At 43.4% G+C, this 18,711-nt stretch overlaps 1 protein-coding gene across 19 annotated transcripts in view; it reads left to right on the top strand.

Annotated features, from left to right (window-relative positions):
* Positions 1-18,711, top strand: part of LOC122557375 (teneurin-3) — a 2,678,940-nt gene that overhangs the window by 1,930,607 nt on the left and 729,622 nt on the right. For all 19 annotated transcript variants that reach the window (XM_043705048.2, XM_043705074.2, XM_043705164.2 and 16 more), the window contains one exon: positions 2,252-2,368. The gene's annotated coding sequence lies outside the window, so the exon portion shown is untranslated. The remainder of the gene's footprint in view (positions 1-2,251; positions 2,369-18,711) is intronic.

Raw genomic sequence — 18,711 nt, 5'->3', positions numbered from 1 at the left:
GTTGGAGGGGCGGGGCTCAAGGGCGGAGGAGCGGGAAGTGGAGGAGATGCGGTAGAGGGCACCGTCGACCACGTCGGGGGGGAAATTGCGGTCCTTGAAGAAGGAGGCCATCTGTCTTGTACGTATTTTGAACTGGTCCTCCTGGGAGCAGATGCGGCGGAGACGAAGGAATTGGGAGAATGGGATGGAAAACGCCATCCCATTCTCCCAATTCCTTCGTCTCCGCCGCATCTGCTCCCAGGAGGACCAGTTCAAAATACGTACAACACAGATGGCCTCCTTCTTCAAGGACCGCAATTTCCCCCCCGACGTGGTCGACGGTGCCCTCCACCGCATCTCCTCCACTTCCCGCTCCTCCGCCCTTGAGCCCCGCCCCTCCAACCGCCACCAGGACAGAACCCCACTGGTCCTCACCTACCACCCCACCAATCTCCATGTACAGCGCATCATCCGCCGTCACTTCCGCCACCTCCAAACAGACCCCAGCACCAAGGATATATTTCCCTCCCCTCCCCTATCAGCTTTCCGTAGAGACCACTCCCTCCGCGACTCCCTTGTCAGATCCACACCCCCCACCGACCCAACCACCACTCCCGGCACCTTCCCTTGCAACCGCAGGAGGTGCAACACTTGCGCCCACACCTCCCCCCTCACTTCTCTCCAAGGCCCCAAGGGAAACTTCCATATCTGCCACAGATTCACCTGCACCTCCACCCACATCATCTACTGCATCCGCTGCAGCCGGTGTGGCCTCCTCTATATTGGGGAGACAGGCCGCCTACTTGCGGAGCGATTCAGAGAGCACCTCTGGGCCACCCGGACGAACCAACCCAACCAACCTGTGGCACAGCATTTCAACTCCCCCTCCCACTCCACCGAGGATATGCAGGTCATTGGACTCATCCACCGCCAAACCTCAACAACCCGACGGTCGGAGGAGGAGCGTCTTATCTTCCGACTGGGAACCCTCCAACCGCAGGGGATGAACTTGGACTTCACCAGTTTCTTCATCCCCCCTCCCCCCACCTTGTCTCAGCCGGATCCCTCCAGCCCGGCACCGCCTTCCTGACCTGCAGTCTTCTTCTTGACCTCTCCGCCTCCATCCTACTCCGACCCATCACCCTCACCTTGACCTCTTTCCACCTATCACATTTCCAACTCCCCTCCTCCAAGTCCCTCCTCCCTACCTTTTATCTTCTCCTGCTGAACACTCTCTGCTCATTCCTGAAGAAGGGCCTGTGCCCGAAACGTCGAATCTCCTGTTCCCTGGATGCTGCCTGACCTGCTGTGCTGTTCCAGCAATAAAGTTTCAACTTTGATCTCCAGCATCTGCAGACCTCACTTTCTCCTCTAATAAACAAGTAGGCCAGCCACACAGGCAGCTGGCACATGCTGTATCCTTATAGATTGCTGCGCCATTCAGTAAGATGCCACTCCCAACACCTCCCAGGTTAGATCACAAATGCCAAGCTGCCTTTCTGTGTCTGAGCAGTACCAATAGACTTCAGGCTATGACAGGCATTCCTAATGAAGGGCTTTTGCCCGAAAATTCGATTTTACTGCTCCTCGGATGCTGCCTGAACTGCTGTGCTTTTCCAGCACCTCTAATCCAGAATGTGGTTTCCAGCATCTGCAGTCATTGTTTTTACCTAGGCATGGCACAGTATGGCAGCACATAGCAAGGCAAGACAAGGCATGGATACTGCAAGAACCCTTGAAGGAGATAATTGAGTGAGCGAGTGAGCAGCTACGAGATGCAACATTAAAAGACAAATGTAAAATTACAAGGCAGGGAATTGGAATGAAAGAAATGCGACTAGAGTCAGTGCCATTGATATAGGTTTCTGTCTATGCAGTCATTGTTACTGTTCAATGATATGTAAAAATGAAAGGTGTAGTGTCAAGGATCTTCTAATCTGTGGTGAATCTGTTGAACTCATTGGAGCAGAAGGCTGAGGAGGCCAAGTTATTGAGTGTACTTAAGACAGAGGCAGATAGGTTCTTGATTGGTGAGGTGATCACGTGTTACAGGGAGAAAGCAGGAGAATGGGGTCAAGAAGCATATCAGCCATGATTGAATGGCAGAGCAGCCTCTATGGGCTGAATGACCCAAGTCTGTTCCTGTATGTTACGATCTTTTGACTTCCTTAGGAATTTGAACAACATCAATGATTATGGGTAGAATAACCAAAATAGGAAAGTAAACAATTTACCATTAGTCGTCAATTTTAATTCTTAATGTACTCGACAGGCAGCCTGAGACTGAAGGACAAACCCAGTGGACCTGCAAGAGGAGTGAACTAGTTGGTCAGGAAAACACGCCCAACTGAACAGCCAGCAAGGCTGCTCCACAGCCTCTTCCAGTAAGGTAGGCACCAGCTTGATTTAATTCTCTGGAAATTCTGCATAGGAATAAATGTTGTACATTACATCCCTCCAAACAATGAAGCATCAGCACGGGTTTGTACGAAAATCATTGACTGTTGTCAGCAAAAAGTGAACTAAAGATTGAAAATGCTGGAAGACTGGAAGTGCTGGAGATGGTCAGCATCTGTGAAAATAGCAGGTAAGTTAACACTTCAGGTCAAGCCATTGTTAGAACTGCTGTCAGCTAGTTAATGATGTTGTTAAGCAACTTGATTCCTGGATCACTAACTCCTTGTCAGTACTACCTGAAGAATGGTTTGCATGTGCTTCATGGTTTTCAGTTGACCGAGGGCAACATTTCTTAGTTACATGCTAAATTTTCTTGAAAACTAATTTTCCCATTTTCTTTCAAGGCGGTCCTGAATAAGGGTTACAAGCATTCGATAATAGATATTCACAGATGGAGGGAGGCCATTCAGCCCATCACGCCTATGCAGACTCTTTTCACTCAGCTCCTACAGCCACCTCCTGTGCTTTAATTTCTGTAATTCTAAGATGCCTCGCCATTTCTGTGACAAGGCTTTCTGATGTCCCACAGTGGTTACAGCACAAATGGAGGCCATTTTGTCTGTTGTGTCCATGACAACAAGGAATTCAGCTCATCCCACACCCTGACCCTTTCCCCAAAGCCATGCACTGTTTTTTTCTCTTCAGGTTCCTATTCAATTCCCTTTTGCAATCCATAATCTACTCCGTCTTCACCACACTCTCAGTTAGTGCATTCCATATGATTAAAACTCACTGCCTAAACAAGTTATCATCACTATAGCAGAAAACAAAGAGCTGCAGATGCTGGAAATCTGAAATTGCTAAAGAAACCCGGCAGGTCTGGCAGCATCTGTGGAGAGAAAGCAGGATTGATATTTTGAGTCCAGTCTGACTTTTTTTCAGAACTGATAGCAGCTGGGCAATATGGTGGTATTTATGCTAATGACAGGTGGTTGGGAGGCAGGGACGAATGAGCGAGTAGCTGGAGACAGAGAGAGAAAAAGTCAGGCAGACAAAGGGAAACTTGATAATCTGCCAAGGAAAAGGAAAATCTGACAATTGGGACAATGAGAAAGCAAAAATGGTTTAGCTGTGTAAAAGCAGCCCATGTGATGGTAAGGGCCAGGGGTACAGAGGTGGAGAAAGGGCGCAGGACTTAGGCCTGAAAATTATTGAACTCGATATTGAGTCCTGAAGGCTGCGGGGTCCCCACGCGGAAAATGAGATGCTGTTCTTCTAACTTGTGCTAAGCTTCACTGAAGCACTGCAGCAAGCCTGAGACAGAGATGTAGGTCAGGGAACACGATGGTGTGTTTACAATGGCAGACATGTTTCATTTGCCTCTTTTGACATACAGTTCTGAAGATCTGTCATCTGGTTCTCAGCCTGTCTGCCCCTGGGAACAGTTTCTCCCTACCTACACTGTCTGAACCCCTCTTGACTTTGCTTTTGCCTTGCTTGATAAAAATCATTCATTTCCCCCCATCGTGCCCAGTGCTAGAACACAGACAGTGTGCAGTGTAAAGTCTTTCGAGGCAGTTCAGCTTTGGAGGAAACAGTTAACGTGCAAAGGTATGCTGATTAATGGACTTGTCATTGAGCTGGCCTGTGTGCTTGGGTGATGGTGAAGTGGCTGTACCAGACACGTTTTTGATCTGGTTGCTCTCATCCTGTTCCACAAAGGGCTGTCTGTATGGCTATAATTAAAAACAAGCACTGTGATTTATTTCGGGGGTTTCAGTTTATTAACTTGGTAATAGACACACACAGGTTCAATAGTGTGATTAGAATGAACTGAGCTGCATTCATTGTGTTGTTAACAGTACAAGATATTCAATGCATCTTTAACTAGAACCCCTTTTCAATTCTGATGATCTGGCCTTGTTCGTTCGCTCTTGTACTGCTGGTGGTGATAACTGGTGAACCGCAGTTCCACATACCCACACCAAGCAAGTGATCATTCTTTGTTTGAGTTTCTGAGTATTATCAGGCTATGTGTAAATGGAGGGCATTAGATCCTTGTTGATCTGTCCTTACCTTGAGTCTACATATAAGAGTACAATCACAGAATGGTTAAAACACAGAAGATGCCATCAAGTCAGGGCTTCTCACTGCTAGAGCAACTCACCCAGACCCATCTCTCCAGGTTTTCCCAGTGGACCTCGACTTTTTCTCTCTCCAGATGGTTATCCAATTCCGTTTTGAAAGTCACAATTGAACTGGTCGCCACCACACTCTCAGCCAAAGTATTTCAGAGAAAAGAGCAGAAAATGCAGGATAAAACTCAGCAGGTCTGGCAGCATTTGTGGAGAGAGAAAGAGAGTTGACGTTTCAAGTCCAGTGACTCTTCTCCAGTTTTGAAGAAAAATTGTATTGAACTCAAAATGTTAATTCTGTTCCACTCACCACAGATGCTGGCAGACCTGCTGAGTTTCTCCAGCACTTTGTGTTAATTCAGGTTTCTGACATGCTCAGTATTTGGCTTTTATTTGAGGGCATTCCAGAACCTAGCCACTCACTGCACAAAAACAAATTCCTTAGTGTCATCAATTTCAAATTGGCCTCTCCTTGTTCTTGACCCTTCTGCCAATGGAAATGTAACTCTCTCCCTACACTTTCCACAATTTTATGGCTTTGTACACCTCTGCCAAATTGTTTCACTACTTCCTTCGAGGAGAACGGCTCCAGATTATCCAATTTATCTGTGTACCTGAAGGTCCTCATCCCTGGAGACATTCTTGTGAATCTTTGCTCGAAAAGTATCACGCAGAGAACTAGATTTGAAATTTCCTCCAGTCAGAATCACTGCTGAGTTCAAAAACAGGGATGTGAGCTGCTGTTTTAATTTGATTTGTCCATACTAATCGAGGGGTGGTGAAGCATTTGTGTCTTGTCAGAACTGAAATTAGCCAAGTCAGCACCAAATAGAGATCGATCTCCATAGCTAGGGGGTAGTCTCTATGCCTCAGTAATCTGCTGACCAGTATGTTTATGCACCAAGATGCTGGAAGACCTGTTTGATGGTTTAATGTACCTGATCACTTGTTTGAACAATTGGTAGCAGATTCGATTGTACGCTAGAGTGAAGATTGTTTAATTAAAAGCAGTACAGGATGAGGTGCTGATTCTTTTTGTGGAAGCATTTTTATATGGAAACCAGTGTTTCCAGACACATTAGCCGAAAACACTGACTAGGCAGTTCTTACCAGCAAGGTATCAAATGGTTCACTGAAAATGCAACATCCTAACCCTCAGTTTGACATTCCACTTCCCCACAATCTGATGAAATGCACATTGTTGCTGGGCCTCTCCCTGTTATTCACAAAAACATTTACAATGCATACCCGGAACACAGTTCCTTCTGGTTGACTCTGTAAAGACCACACAGGGTTTGTAGCAGTGACAGCTAGAGAACTCCCCAGTGGGGGCTCTTGAAGGTGGGCACATCTTCCTCTCTAGCTAATTTGGAGGTGGCATGTCGATGTCGGGAAGTTTAGTGAGGTGAAGGGGGTCTGCTAGTCTCCTGCAAGAGTGATAGCTTGAATCCTACCGCAATTCCCGGCCCAGCCAATTGAAGGTTCATCACATTGAAGTGTAGAGTTTGAAAATAATTATCACTGTCAATACATTAAAGAAAACACTGCATGCATTAATTCTGAGCTGATATAATTCAACATTTGGTCTGAGAAGCTTTTCCTAAATATGGACTCTGAGGATTAATTTCAAATAGTCCTTGGCTTTAATTAAAAATCAGATAATGAGTCACAATGCCTCTCGATCCTGTACAAATACCAAGCTACCTTTGTTAATAAAACAATTATGGTCGCACATTTTTTTGGATGACATCATGCATAATTTTGTTATTAATCAACACCATCTGCTGCTTGCTATCGCAAATACTTGATTCAGCCTTGGCCAGCCAACGTCTTTCCACCCACAAATATTAAAGGTCTACACTCTTGTACTGAGAAATCAACATTAAAAATTTAGCAGCAATTAAAGAATGATTGCATCATTTAAGTGGTATGTATGTGCTAAACCTCGCATTCTAATCTCAAGAGTGCATACGTTCAGTTTTAATAATTAGATGATAATGAGGGGAAATAAAAGGCAGCCATCAGCAAAGGATCCAGGTTGGGGAGTAGAGAGCAGCATTGAGTTGTGTGTGTGTTGAATATTACACATGTAAGTTTAGATGGGAGATGAAGCTCGATCAGTAAGGCTTTATTAATAAGAGCCTGTCTCTTTTGTTCATTGTCTGTGAGTTTGTGTGAGAGAGCAAGGAGGAATACTGTGTCAAGGAGTATCACTTACTCTGCATAAAAATAAAGTTTTGCATTGATCTTATTTGGTAATAGCTTGTCCTGTATTGACGTTTTGTAAAAAAAAGCTATTAACTTGTGTCTTGTCTTCTTCAGTTGCTGTTTCCCAGAGGTGCTGACTCATACTGGGCTACAGAGCTGCAGGAAACTTACCCCTTCTACCCGCTTCATCTCCCTCAAAGGTGTTTTATTACAGTAATCATTTCTCACGTGTTTGTAAAACCACACGTCAGCCCTGGTTACTGTGCACAGCTAGTCAATCACACTGCATATCCCTGTAAACACTCAAATGTGACCTCCTCACACAGTTATCTGAATGCATTTTTCAGCAGGAGGCATTTGATAGCTATCAAGAGTGGCACTGCTGGCATTTTGAACAACACTGGGGGCATAACAGCCAACTGCAGAGTTTGTACCATTACTCCAATGAGATCAGTCAAGCCAGTTCAATTGAGCACATTCACCTATATTGAAGAGCGCACTGATATTTAGTAAAAAGGCACAAAACCTGTCCATTGAATTCTTGACAGCTGCACCAATTCCCTTCTAATAACTGGATGTGGAGTGCCACAACAGCAATGACTTGTATTCATTTAGTGTCTTTAAAAAGTAAAAGAAAAACTCCCAGGGCACCTTCCAGCAGCATTATGAAGCAGAACTTGACACTAAGCCACAGAAGGAAATATTAGAATGTGAAATAAAGAGACAGGATGAATTGAATATTATCCAGGATGTTAATTGGGACCAGAATTAGAGGAGTCAGGCCATGGAGAAACTTGAAAACAAAGATGAGAAATTTCAAATTAAGATGTTGCTTGACCTGAAGTCAGTGTAGGCCCTAGGAGTGATAGGGGAATGGGATTAGATGAGAGTAAATGAATAAATAGCTATCCCATCAACATTTTATATTCTATTTTACTTGGTGATAAGTTAGTAGGGCAGATTATTGAAAATAAAATTGTATGGACCTGGGGACAAGCAGACAAACAACTTTGGGATTTGGGGGTTGAAGGCAATATTATCTTCCTCAATAATCCAATTTCTTCTCTCATGGTTTTGTGAGGACTCAGTCATTGAAGACTTGGTGCCTTGTTCCCATTTAATTGACTTCAGTCAGAGCCTGGATCGAAAGTGGCATAGCGCAATTGTGGTGCCACAGTTCCTATTCTGTCACTGTTCCAATGGAGTGTACATGTAGATGCTAAGGGAAGGCAGGAAATAGCTGGAATGTTATGTCCCTAAAGCCACTGGATTGACTGAGATTAAGTGTGGGCAGAACAACATTCTATCTCCGCCCTTACCCACTGCTGCCCTCAGACCACTCTTCAACAAGTTTGTGCAAACTCACAGTGTGCTACCTATGCCTTCTTTCAGTCAAAGAATTAACAGATGATTCAGTAAAATATCATTTTCTCGACGAATTTCATAAGTTTGTCAATGGAATGATTGCTTAAACTGAATCAAAATGTGACAACAATGGTTCACACTCACACCATGGGTCAGCCATTTTGATATGAAGAGCTCTGGAAGAGCAGTGAGGGCTCTCAGGAGAGCTCATGCAGGTACGCTCAGGTTTTATCAGATTTGTGTTTCTTGCTAGAAGCTGTTTCAGATGCTATCACTTGGTATCAATGTTCTCACCTTGAGCACAGAAGGAGACCATTTGACCCATCATTTCTGTGCTGGCCAAAAAGGAGTTATGTAGACTTATCCCAGTTTCCATCTCTGGAACTGTAGCCTTGTAAAGTTGGAGCTCTTTGAATCCATACCCAAGTAGTTTGTAAACATGATGACAATTTCTGCCACAACGTCGACCCTCAGCACACCTTGGGTGAAAGAATTTCTCCTCATCTCCCCAGTTATCCTCTCACCTATTACCGAAACTCCCTGCTGTCTTCTCATAGAATCCCCACAGTGTAGAAACAGGCGGGGCTAACCACTGAGCCACCGTGCTGCCCTGATTGTCGACCTCTCCGCTCTGTCCCTCAATTCCATCCAGGGCTCTCAACTCTACATTAAATCTCTGCTGCAGCCTCCTCTGTTCCAAAGAAAACATCCCAGTTTGTCAACTCCACCCTCATTGCTACAAATCTCCATTCCTTACAACGTCTTGGCACACTCCTGTACCCTTTCCATTGCACTTATTTCCCAATGTTAACAAAAATATATCATCCTGTTAAAGAAATTAATCTTGTTGCAAAGAATTGTGATTGGTTTTGACATCCTTTTGCTCATTGATATTTTCCTTTTGATGTTTTGTGAAAGTATCCGAGATGAAATAATACATGTTGATAAAATTGGAAGAGCTGCAAAGTGTTTGAATGCTATATTAACCTCACCAGAAATGGGCCTCAGCTAATGATTTGAAATGAAGTTTGATCTGACAATACTATTGCAGTCTCTTTGTATGTTTTTGGTGCAAGTGCGCCTTTCAACTTAGTTTGCAAATAAAATCAAAGCCTCTTCTCGATAGTAGCAATGTCCCTTGACCTCGACTTCACAAGATCAGTATTATTCCCCAAATTGATTAATTGTGGAATCCCGACAGTGTGGAAACAGGCCATTCAGCTCATCAAGTCCACACCACCCCTCGAAACAGCATCCCACCCAGACCCAACCACCTGACTTATCCATGTAACCCCGCATTTCCCATGGCTAATCCACTCATCTGTGAACACTGTGGGCGATTTAACCTGGCCAATCCACCTCATCTGCACATCCTTGGATTGTGGGAGGAAACTGGAGCACCAAGAGGAAACCCATGCAGACACAGGGACAATATTGTAAACTCCACACAGAAAATCACCTGAGAGTAGAATTGAACTGGGGTCCGTAGCGCAGCTGTGCTAATCACTGAACCTTCGATACTGGTGACTTTCCTTTAGAGATTGTATTTCAGGGGCTAGTAAATGCTTTATGCCTTTGTACATTAGAAGTTGTTGAATTAATTCCACAAAGAATGTTAACAACAAATATTTAAGGGAGATTTTTATTTTGAAGGCCTCTGTTGATCTCCTGCAACCACTTGGTCACCTGCAAAATGAGGTTCCCCTTGAGTGTCACCTCTCTCAGTGGAAGAGGCAATGTAATGTTAAGCCAGAGACATGATACCACACGTTGCATAGATGGTCTCCTCCATCATTCACACAGGGGAGTGAATAGTCCCTGGGATTTACACAGTTTGCTCCATTTGTATCATTTTGTTGGTGACACCCTTTCCCAGCTCAACATTTGCAGGATCTGATCTTTGCTGGATCTCTCCCCAAATCTTCAGTGGAGGTGTTACTGTCTCCGTCACCTTACATACATTTGAGCCCTTGACAATAGGCTTTAAGAGGTGTATTTTGTCCTGTTTCCTTTTATAAAGAAAGAATAGACAGAAGTATTGAGCATGTGCTCCAAAGCCAATGAAGTAAACAGCTTGTGAGGGCTTGGATTTTTTTTAAAGTTGGAATAATAGAAGCAGCCTGATTGGGTGGGGTCAAGTTCCCACAGAACCAGGATTTTGTTTTGGTTTTAGCTTTCAGTAACAGTTGCTGGGGTCTTGAGCGTTTATTCCCCTCTCAGTTACAGCTAAAAGCTGAGATTCTCTTTCTACTGCTGAAATAGAAATAACATATTTTACTGAATTTGCCTTTGTCAAGGGTGTGTTTATCGGATGTTTATTGGTAGTAATTTATATATTATTTTGTTCAACATTTCAATAGAGTTATAGCTCAGCCAATTATTCTATTTTTATTTTGTCTGTATTTTAATTATAGTATACAAATAAAGCCTTGTCGTTTGGCCATTCGAATTGCAGCCTGAACACCTCACCTTAAGCTTACCTTCAAAATAAGAAAGGTTCGGGTCTAGGCTATCTTCTTAATATATTTTGAGGGGATTTGATCTGGTTCATAACATGCCATGTTCACTAGCTGGTTTCATCTGTTTGAACTGTATGCCATAACCAACTGCAACACGAGTATAGGTGCAGATGAAGGGTGGACAGGACTGATGTAATGGTGCACATACCCTCCTCTCTCCAATGGCACCTCCACATCCAACATCCTACTGGTTCCAGTGCATCCCCTGCAGGTAAATTTCAAAGCATGTGGTTCCTTCAGTATGGAATGCATGGAGATACACGGTGGGTGGCACGGTGGCACAGGGGTTAGCACGGCTACCTTACAGCACCAGAGACCCGGGTTCAATTCCCGCCTCAGGTGACTGTGTGGAGTTTGCACATTCTCCCTGTGTCTGCGTGGGTTTCCTCCAGGTGCTCCGGTTTCCTCCCACAGTTCAAAAATGTGCAGCTTAGGTGAATTGGCCATGCTAAATTGCCCGTAGTGTTGGGTGGGTCTGGGTGGGTTGTGTTTTGGCGGGTCAGTGTGGATTTGTTGGGCCGAAGGGCCTGTTTCCACACCGTAAGTAATCTAATAAAATAAAGGGTTCTATTCTTTCTCCCACTACCAGAGAAACACTCATGTGGCCAATTGAATTTTTACAAGCAAATGTTACTGTCAAAAAGTGAGGGGTTTAGGGAGAGAGGGACTAAATCAAAATGGATGTGGGGAACGAAATAAAGTACTGTTACCCCTATGGTGTCCACCTCTTTCTAAAGTCATCAGTAACATTCGTGGACACCACATGCTCCCTCTCCAAGGACACTCAAGCTCAAATGGAACTGCGGAAGAGGGACAGGCATTCAGAAGAGATGAACCCCCCCACCACCACAGCGCACTGCCTTGACCTGTTTACTTCCAGCCTGGCCAGACCCAGGAGCAGCCCCACGAGACGGTTCTGTGATCTCCCTACACCGCTCCAGGCAGGGTGCCCAAAGATCAGGTGTGTGTGGCTGAAGGCAACCAAGAACCCAGCAAAAGATTTTTCAAAGTGTTTGCAGGAACAGAGAAACATAGTTTATATGTACAAAATTGACAGTAAGAGCTCTTAACAAAACATACAATATTCAGACTTGATAAATGGGGGTATAGAGTACAAGAGTAGAGAAGCTTTCATGAACTTACATTGGACACTGATTTGACCTCAGCTGGAATACCGTCTACAGTTCTAGGCACCATACTACAGCAATGATGCAGCTGCATTGGAGACAGTATAGAATGTGCTAGTGGGAATGGCTTCAAGGATGAGACATTCTGAAGAAAGACTGGAGAAGTTGGGATTGTTTTACTTGGAGAATAGAAGACTAAAGGGACATTTGATCGAAATTTTCAAATCAAGCGGTGTCTGGACAGAGTAGGTAGAGAGAAACTACACTTATGTGTGAACAGATCAATAACCAGAGGGCACAAATTTGAAGTGTTTTGCAAAAGAAGGAAATATGATGTGAGGTTTTTCACACAGCAAGTTGTTAGGGTGGATGGAATATAACGTGGGAAAATGTTAGGTTGCACACTTTGGCAGGAAGAATAGAAGAGCTGAATATTATTTAAACAGAGAAAGACTACAGAAAGCTGCAGGACATGTTTATGCATGAATCACAAAAAGGTAGCATAGTAGGGAAGGCAAATGGAATATTGGCTTGTATTTCAAAGTGAATGGAATAGAAAAAAAAAGCTATAAGACTTGCTAACATCATACAAGTCACTAGTCAGACTACACCTGGAATACTGTGAGCAGTTTTGATCTCCTTATCTAAGGAAAGATATATTGGCATTGGAGGTAGTCCAGAGAAGATTATTGGGGTTGATAGATGGTATAGGGGATTAGCTTATGAGGCGATATTGACCTTATACTTATTGGAGATTGGAAGAAAGTGAGGTGACCTCATTGAAACATACAAGCTTCTCAGTAGACTTAAGGTAGCTGTAAAAAGATTATTTCCGCGTGTGAAAGGGTCTAAGTAAGGGGTCATCCAGTTAGCACAGAGGATTTCTCTCAGAAAGTACTGGATCCATAAATTTCTTGAATACAGAGGGCTGTTGAGGCTGGCCAGTTATTGTATTTAAGGCTGAGACAGACAGATTTTTAGTCTGTAAGGGAAACAAGTGCAATGGGGAAAAGGCAGGAAAGTGGAGTTGAGGACCTTTAGATCAGTCAATCAATTTTGGGAGTCGGGTGAATGCAAACATCTGGCACAGAAGACACGATGGACTGAATGGCCCACTTCTGCACCTCTATCCTCTGGCCTTGGCGAACCACAGAATAATCAAATCATAGAATCTGAATGTGTAGGATCGTGTTCAATAATGACCAAGATCTGTGAGTGGCAAAAGTAGCCTCTTTATTGAGCAGACACAGTAGCACAGTTTGAGGTGGTGATGGAATCCAAAATACAATTTTACAGTAGCCTTTTTTATATGCTGTTTTTACATACATTAAAATTTTAGCACTATGGTATCACATAGTTGTATCTATTGTACATGAGTGTGCGTGACATCTGCCCTGGGGGAGCAGGAGATAGTTTAAGCACTTGCTAAGTGCTGGCTGTTACTCCAGATGGGATTAGAATGTCTGTCTGGTCTGATTTGGAGATGCCGGTGTTGGACTGGGGTGTACAAAGTTAAAAATCACATAACACCAAGTTATAGTCCAACAGGTTTAATTGGAAGCACTAGCTTTCGGAGCGCCATTCCTTTATCAGGTGATTGTGGTGATTGTGGTGATTGTTGTGATCACAATCACCTGATGAAGGAGCGTCGCTCCGAAAGCTAGTGCTTCCAATTAAACCTGTTGGACTATAACCTGGTGTTGTGTGATTTTTAACTTTGTCTGTTCTGAGTTTACATAATTAAGAGGTGTTAGTCCTTTTGTCTTTAAAGTTAGTGATGTTAATAAAAATACTAGACCTGTATGATTTAAATAAGTAAGAAATTACATGTGTACTAAATAAAAGTATAGAGGATATTAAACTGATTTCCCACAGTTGGGACATGAGATTTTATTTACTTTTGCTGGTTTTGACAATTCCTACACATTCATTTGTGCAGTTTCATGGAAGCACTGTTTGATAGTAAATTTCTTAAGGGGAATATCAGCCCTATTTAACATATATTTTAAAAAGTATCAATCCATACATTAGTACAAGATGGTAGTCCTAAATAAAAGTTAGAAATAGGTAGTACAGTGTTAGAGAAATAGGTGATGTATAAGGAAATTTCAAAGAGATAAATTACGGATATACTGGTGGAGGAAACTGTTTGATGTCCTACAGCCCTGTTTAGATCCCAAGAGGTGGTTGCTAAGTGCTAATTAATATTATAATCTTTCCATAGTTTCGAGTGAGTTATGGAGATACAATGGCGAGGATGGCATCGTTCTGAGTAGGTTACAGTATTAACACTTACTCAGAAGTAGCCTTTGATACAGAAACAGGTCTAAACACTGCTTGCAGCATGAGGCTGATAAGAATTGAAAGGTGTAAAGAAACAGTAATGGGATGGCAGCCTTGGAATGAATGTTTAATTTAGTTTATCTTATAAGAGTAAAATGTACGACAAAAATACGGTGTTATGAATGGAAACACAGTACAGTAAACATAGAGTACTTGTGAGGGAGTTAGTGAAGTGAATGATAATACAATACCTCACAAAGGGTATGAAATAGTCTGAGGCTTATGGAATGCACTGTCCAGTAGTGTGTTGAAAGCAAATTGAATTGAGATATACAAGGGGACACTGGATGATCATTCAACTAAAAGCAATGTACAGGGTTACAGGGAAATGGCAGGACATTGACAATGTGTTAAAAATGTTCAGAAAATTGGTGCAGACCTGACAGGCAGATGGACTCCTTGCACACCATAACAATTCACTGGTTCTATGTAATCAAAGAAAAAATTGCGTGAATGCTGGAGATCTGAAATAAAAACAGAGTCCAAAAGAAATTCAGCACATCTGGCAGCAGAGAGAAAATCAAAGTTAATGTTTCAAGTTCAGTGATTTTTGTTCCGTGTTTGTTCTGAGCTGCACCATCTCCAATCCTGACACCATGTGGAAGACAAGAATGCTGTTAATAATGTCACTTCCTTCCAGCAGAACTTGTACCTGACCTTCACATGGCCATGATTTCTGTAGAGACCACACTGAAAAGACAAATTAGTAGACTTCACATTGACTGTTATTGCTTTTCCCATTTTCATCCTTATTACAACTTTTTTTAACATGGACAAAAGAGCTGAACTCAAGAGAGGCAGTGAGGGTAATTGACCTTGACATCAGGCAAAAGAGCTTGCTTGGGACCATATCCATCAGTAGCAGCAGTGTATACCATCTATAAGATGCATTGCAGAAATTCACAAAGACTCCTTAGACAGCACCTTCCAAAACCACGATGACTTCCATCGAGAAGGACAAGGATACTGGATACAACGAAACACCACCAACTGCAATTTCCCAAACAAGCCACTCATCATCCTGATAGAGAAATACATCACTGTTCCTTCAGTGTCACTGGGTTAAATCTTGGAATCCCCTCCCTAACCACATTGTGGGTCTCCCTACAACACATGCACTGCTGCAATTCAAGTAGGTAGCTTACCATCATCTTCTCAGGGGCAACAAGGGACAGATAATAAATGCTGGCCCAGCAATATTTACATCACAGGTTGAACCCTAAAGCTACCCTCCCCACTCTCTCTGATGATCAAGTTTTATCAATCTTGATTTCCATCTCTTACAACTGTGAAATCATGGAAAGGACACATCATTGTCCATCTATCTTAAATTAAGAGATCCCTTCTGCTCCAAACACCGAAATAATGAGTCTTAAACCAATACTCCTGGCCCCAATACTCAAAACACTGCACCACATTCAAAGTCAAAAAGTGTGGCACTGGAAAAGCACACCAGGTCAGGCAGCATCCGAGGAGCAGGAGAGTGACATTCCTGATGAAGGGCTTATGCCTGAAATATCAACTGTTCTGCTCCTTGGATGCTGCCTGACCTGCTGTGCTTTTCCAGCACCACACTTTTTGGCTCTGACTCTCCAGCATCTGCAGTCCTCACTTTCTCCTGCACCAAATTCAAGATGTGTTCATCCATGCTCTGCACTTCATCGAGTGCTAATGATGGGCCGTTCTTCTCTTGTGTGATACTGCCCTTTTGTCGTGACCTATGCATGTGTCCTCCCTGTGCTTGGTTCATCCATGTTGCTGCATATGACACTGCCATCCCATTTGCACTTACACAATGGATTTTATGCTGCAGTTGTTCGCGCATTTAGCTGGCTCCAGCCAAACCTTCCTCATTCCTGATGAAGAGCTTATGTTCGAAATGTCGATTCTCCTGCTCCTCGAATGCTGCCTGACCTGCTGTGCTTTTCCAGCACCACACTCTCGGACTCCAGCCAAATTTTCCACATGTGCCTCTTCCCCACATTCTGGTAATGTTTACTCTCTCTCTTCTCATCTGCAGGAACTCTTCTAAGGAGGTGGCATTTACCATTCCCTACAGTCCAGCATCACCCCCCTCACCCTTCTACTACATAGAACTTTACAGCGCAGTACAGGCCCTTCAGCCCTCAATGTTATGCTAACCTGTGAAATCAATCTGATGCCCATCTAACCTACACCGTTCCATTAATATCCATATGTGTGTCCAATGCCCACTTAACGTTAGTGAGTCTACTACTGTTGCAGACAAGCCTTTCCATGTCCCTACTATTCTCTGAGTAAAGTAACTACCCCTGATGTCTGTCTGAAATCTATCATCCCTCAATTTAAAGCTATGTCCCCTCATGTTAGCCTTCACCACCCGAGGAAAAAGGCTCTCGCTGTCCCTAACTCACCCTCTGATTATCTCATGCGTCTCGATTAAGTCACCTCTCAACCTTCTTCTCTCCAACGAAAACACCTTCAGTTCCCTCAGCCTTTCCTCGTAAGACCTTCCTTTCATACCAGGCAACATCCTAGTAAATCTCCTCTGAACCCTTTCCAAAGTTTCCACATCCTTCCTGTAATGCAGTGACCTGAACTGTACACAATACTCCAGGTGTAAACTTACCAGTGTCTTGTACAGCTGAAGCATGACCTCGTGGCTCTGAAACTCAATTCCCTTTACAATAAATGCCAACACACCATATGCCTTCTTTACAATCCTATCAACCTGGGTGACAACTTTCAGGGACTTATGCACCTGGCCACCAAGACTTATGCACCTGTTCATCCACACAGTACTCTGTGTTCCTCTTATTTTGTCCGAAATGAACTCCTCACACTTTTCTGCATTAAACTCCACTTGCATCTTTTCCGTCCAGCACTGCATCTTATCTATGACCCTCTGTAATCCGCAACATCCTTCGGCACTATCCACAACTCTGCCTACCTTAGTGTCATCTGCAAATTTATTAACCCATCCTTCGACACCCACATCCAGATCATTTATAAAAATGACAAACAGCAGTGGGCCCAAAACAGATCCTTGCGGCACACCACTGGTAACTGAGCTCCAGGATGAACGTTTCCCCTCAACCACGATTCTCTGCCTTCTTTCAGCTAGCCAATTTCTGATCCAATTCGCTAATTCACCTTCAATCCCGAAACTCTGTATTTTGTGCCATAGCCTACTGTGTGGAACTTAATCAAATGCCTTACTGGCGTCCATATACATCACATCAACCACTTTACGTTCATAACCTGTTTTGTCACCTTCTCAAAGAACTCACTAAGGTTAGTTAGGCACGACCTACCCTTCACAAAACTGTGTTGACTATCTCTAATCAAATTATTCCTTTCCAGAGGATCAGAAATCCTATCTCTTATAACCTTTTCCAACACCTTACCCACAACCAAAGTAAGGCTCACTGGCCATTAATACCAGGGCTGTCTCGACTCCCCTTCTTAAACAACATTTGCTTTCCTTCAGTCTTCTGGCACTAGTCCTGTTGACAATGATGACATAAAGATCAAAGCCAAAGACTCTGCAATCTCCTCTCTGGTTTCCCAGAGAATCCGAGGATAATTCCCATCCAGCCCACGGGTCTTATCTATGTTCAGATCTTCCAAGGTTCGGAGATGCCGGTGTTGGACTGGCGTGTACAAAGTTAAAAATCACACAACATCAGGTTATAGTCCAACAGGTTTAATTGGAAGCACACTAGCTTTCGGAGCGACGCTCCGAATCACCTGATGAAGGAGCGTCGCTCCGAAAGCTAGTGTGCTTCCAATTAAACCTGTTGGACTATAACCTGGTGTTGTGTGATTTTTAACTCAGATCTTCCAAAATTGCTAAAACCTCCTTGTTGTCAACCGCAATCCCATCTCATCTTGTAGCCTGTATCTCTGTATTCTCACTAACATTGCCCTTTTCCAATGTGAATATACTTTTTTGATTCCTTCCCCTTTCTTAAAGCTACCAATTCTTCTTTACAGATGATGACCCTAAACTCCCTGCTGGCATTGATTCCCACCCAATTATTGGTCAATCCTTCAACCCCTGGCACTGGCCTGCCCATCCTTAACCTTTCCCACAGTCCTATGTTCATTGTTCATTTCTGGCAAGGTAGCTGCTGAGGTCCTTTCATCTACCCAGTTGGGAAATGTGACCCCACCCACACCCCAACCCCACTACATTGGAAAATTGAATTCATTGAGAAAATCCAGCCCAAAGTTTCAAGCACTTGAATGGCTGTAATGAATAATGAGAGGAAGTTTTTTCATTTAGCTGTTCCGAACTTCATGGGGCAAAGGGTTTCATTTACTCTGTTCTTTGCAGCAATGGTCAGGGAACTAACCTTTCCAATTAACTAAAATAAATTCAGAGAGTGTATGGGATGAAAATCAGCAGGGACACATTTTGGTGAGTTGGCTTATTGTAAGCGAGTGCTCAGGTGTGTGCAGGATAATTTACAATGCATTGATTCCATTCTTGCTGTCAGTTTATTCACTTAAAAGCCATGTTTCTGGCACCACAACTGTAAACTTTTGAATCCAGTTCTTAATTTGTTATTCTGAAGTACATTTTGGCATGCATCATATCAGGTGTAGGATGTGCATCTCTAATTGAACCTACTTAGTTAAATTGGATGTTGATTA

This window comes from Chiloscyllium plagiosum, unplaced genomic scaffold, assembly GCF_037043375.1.
Source record: "Chiloscyllium plagiosum isolate Xiang-an unplaced genomic scaffold, Cpla_swu_hap1 HiC_scaffold_2, whole genome shotgun sequence".
Taxonomy (NCBI): domain Eukaryota; kingdom Metazoa; phylum Chordata; class Chondrichthyes; order Orectolobiformes; family Hemiscylliidae; genus Chiloscyllium; species Chiloscyllium plagiosum.
This window is presented reverse-complemented; position numbering and strand designations above follow the sequence as displayed.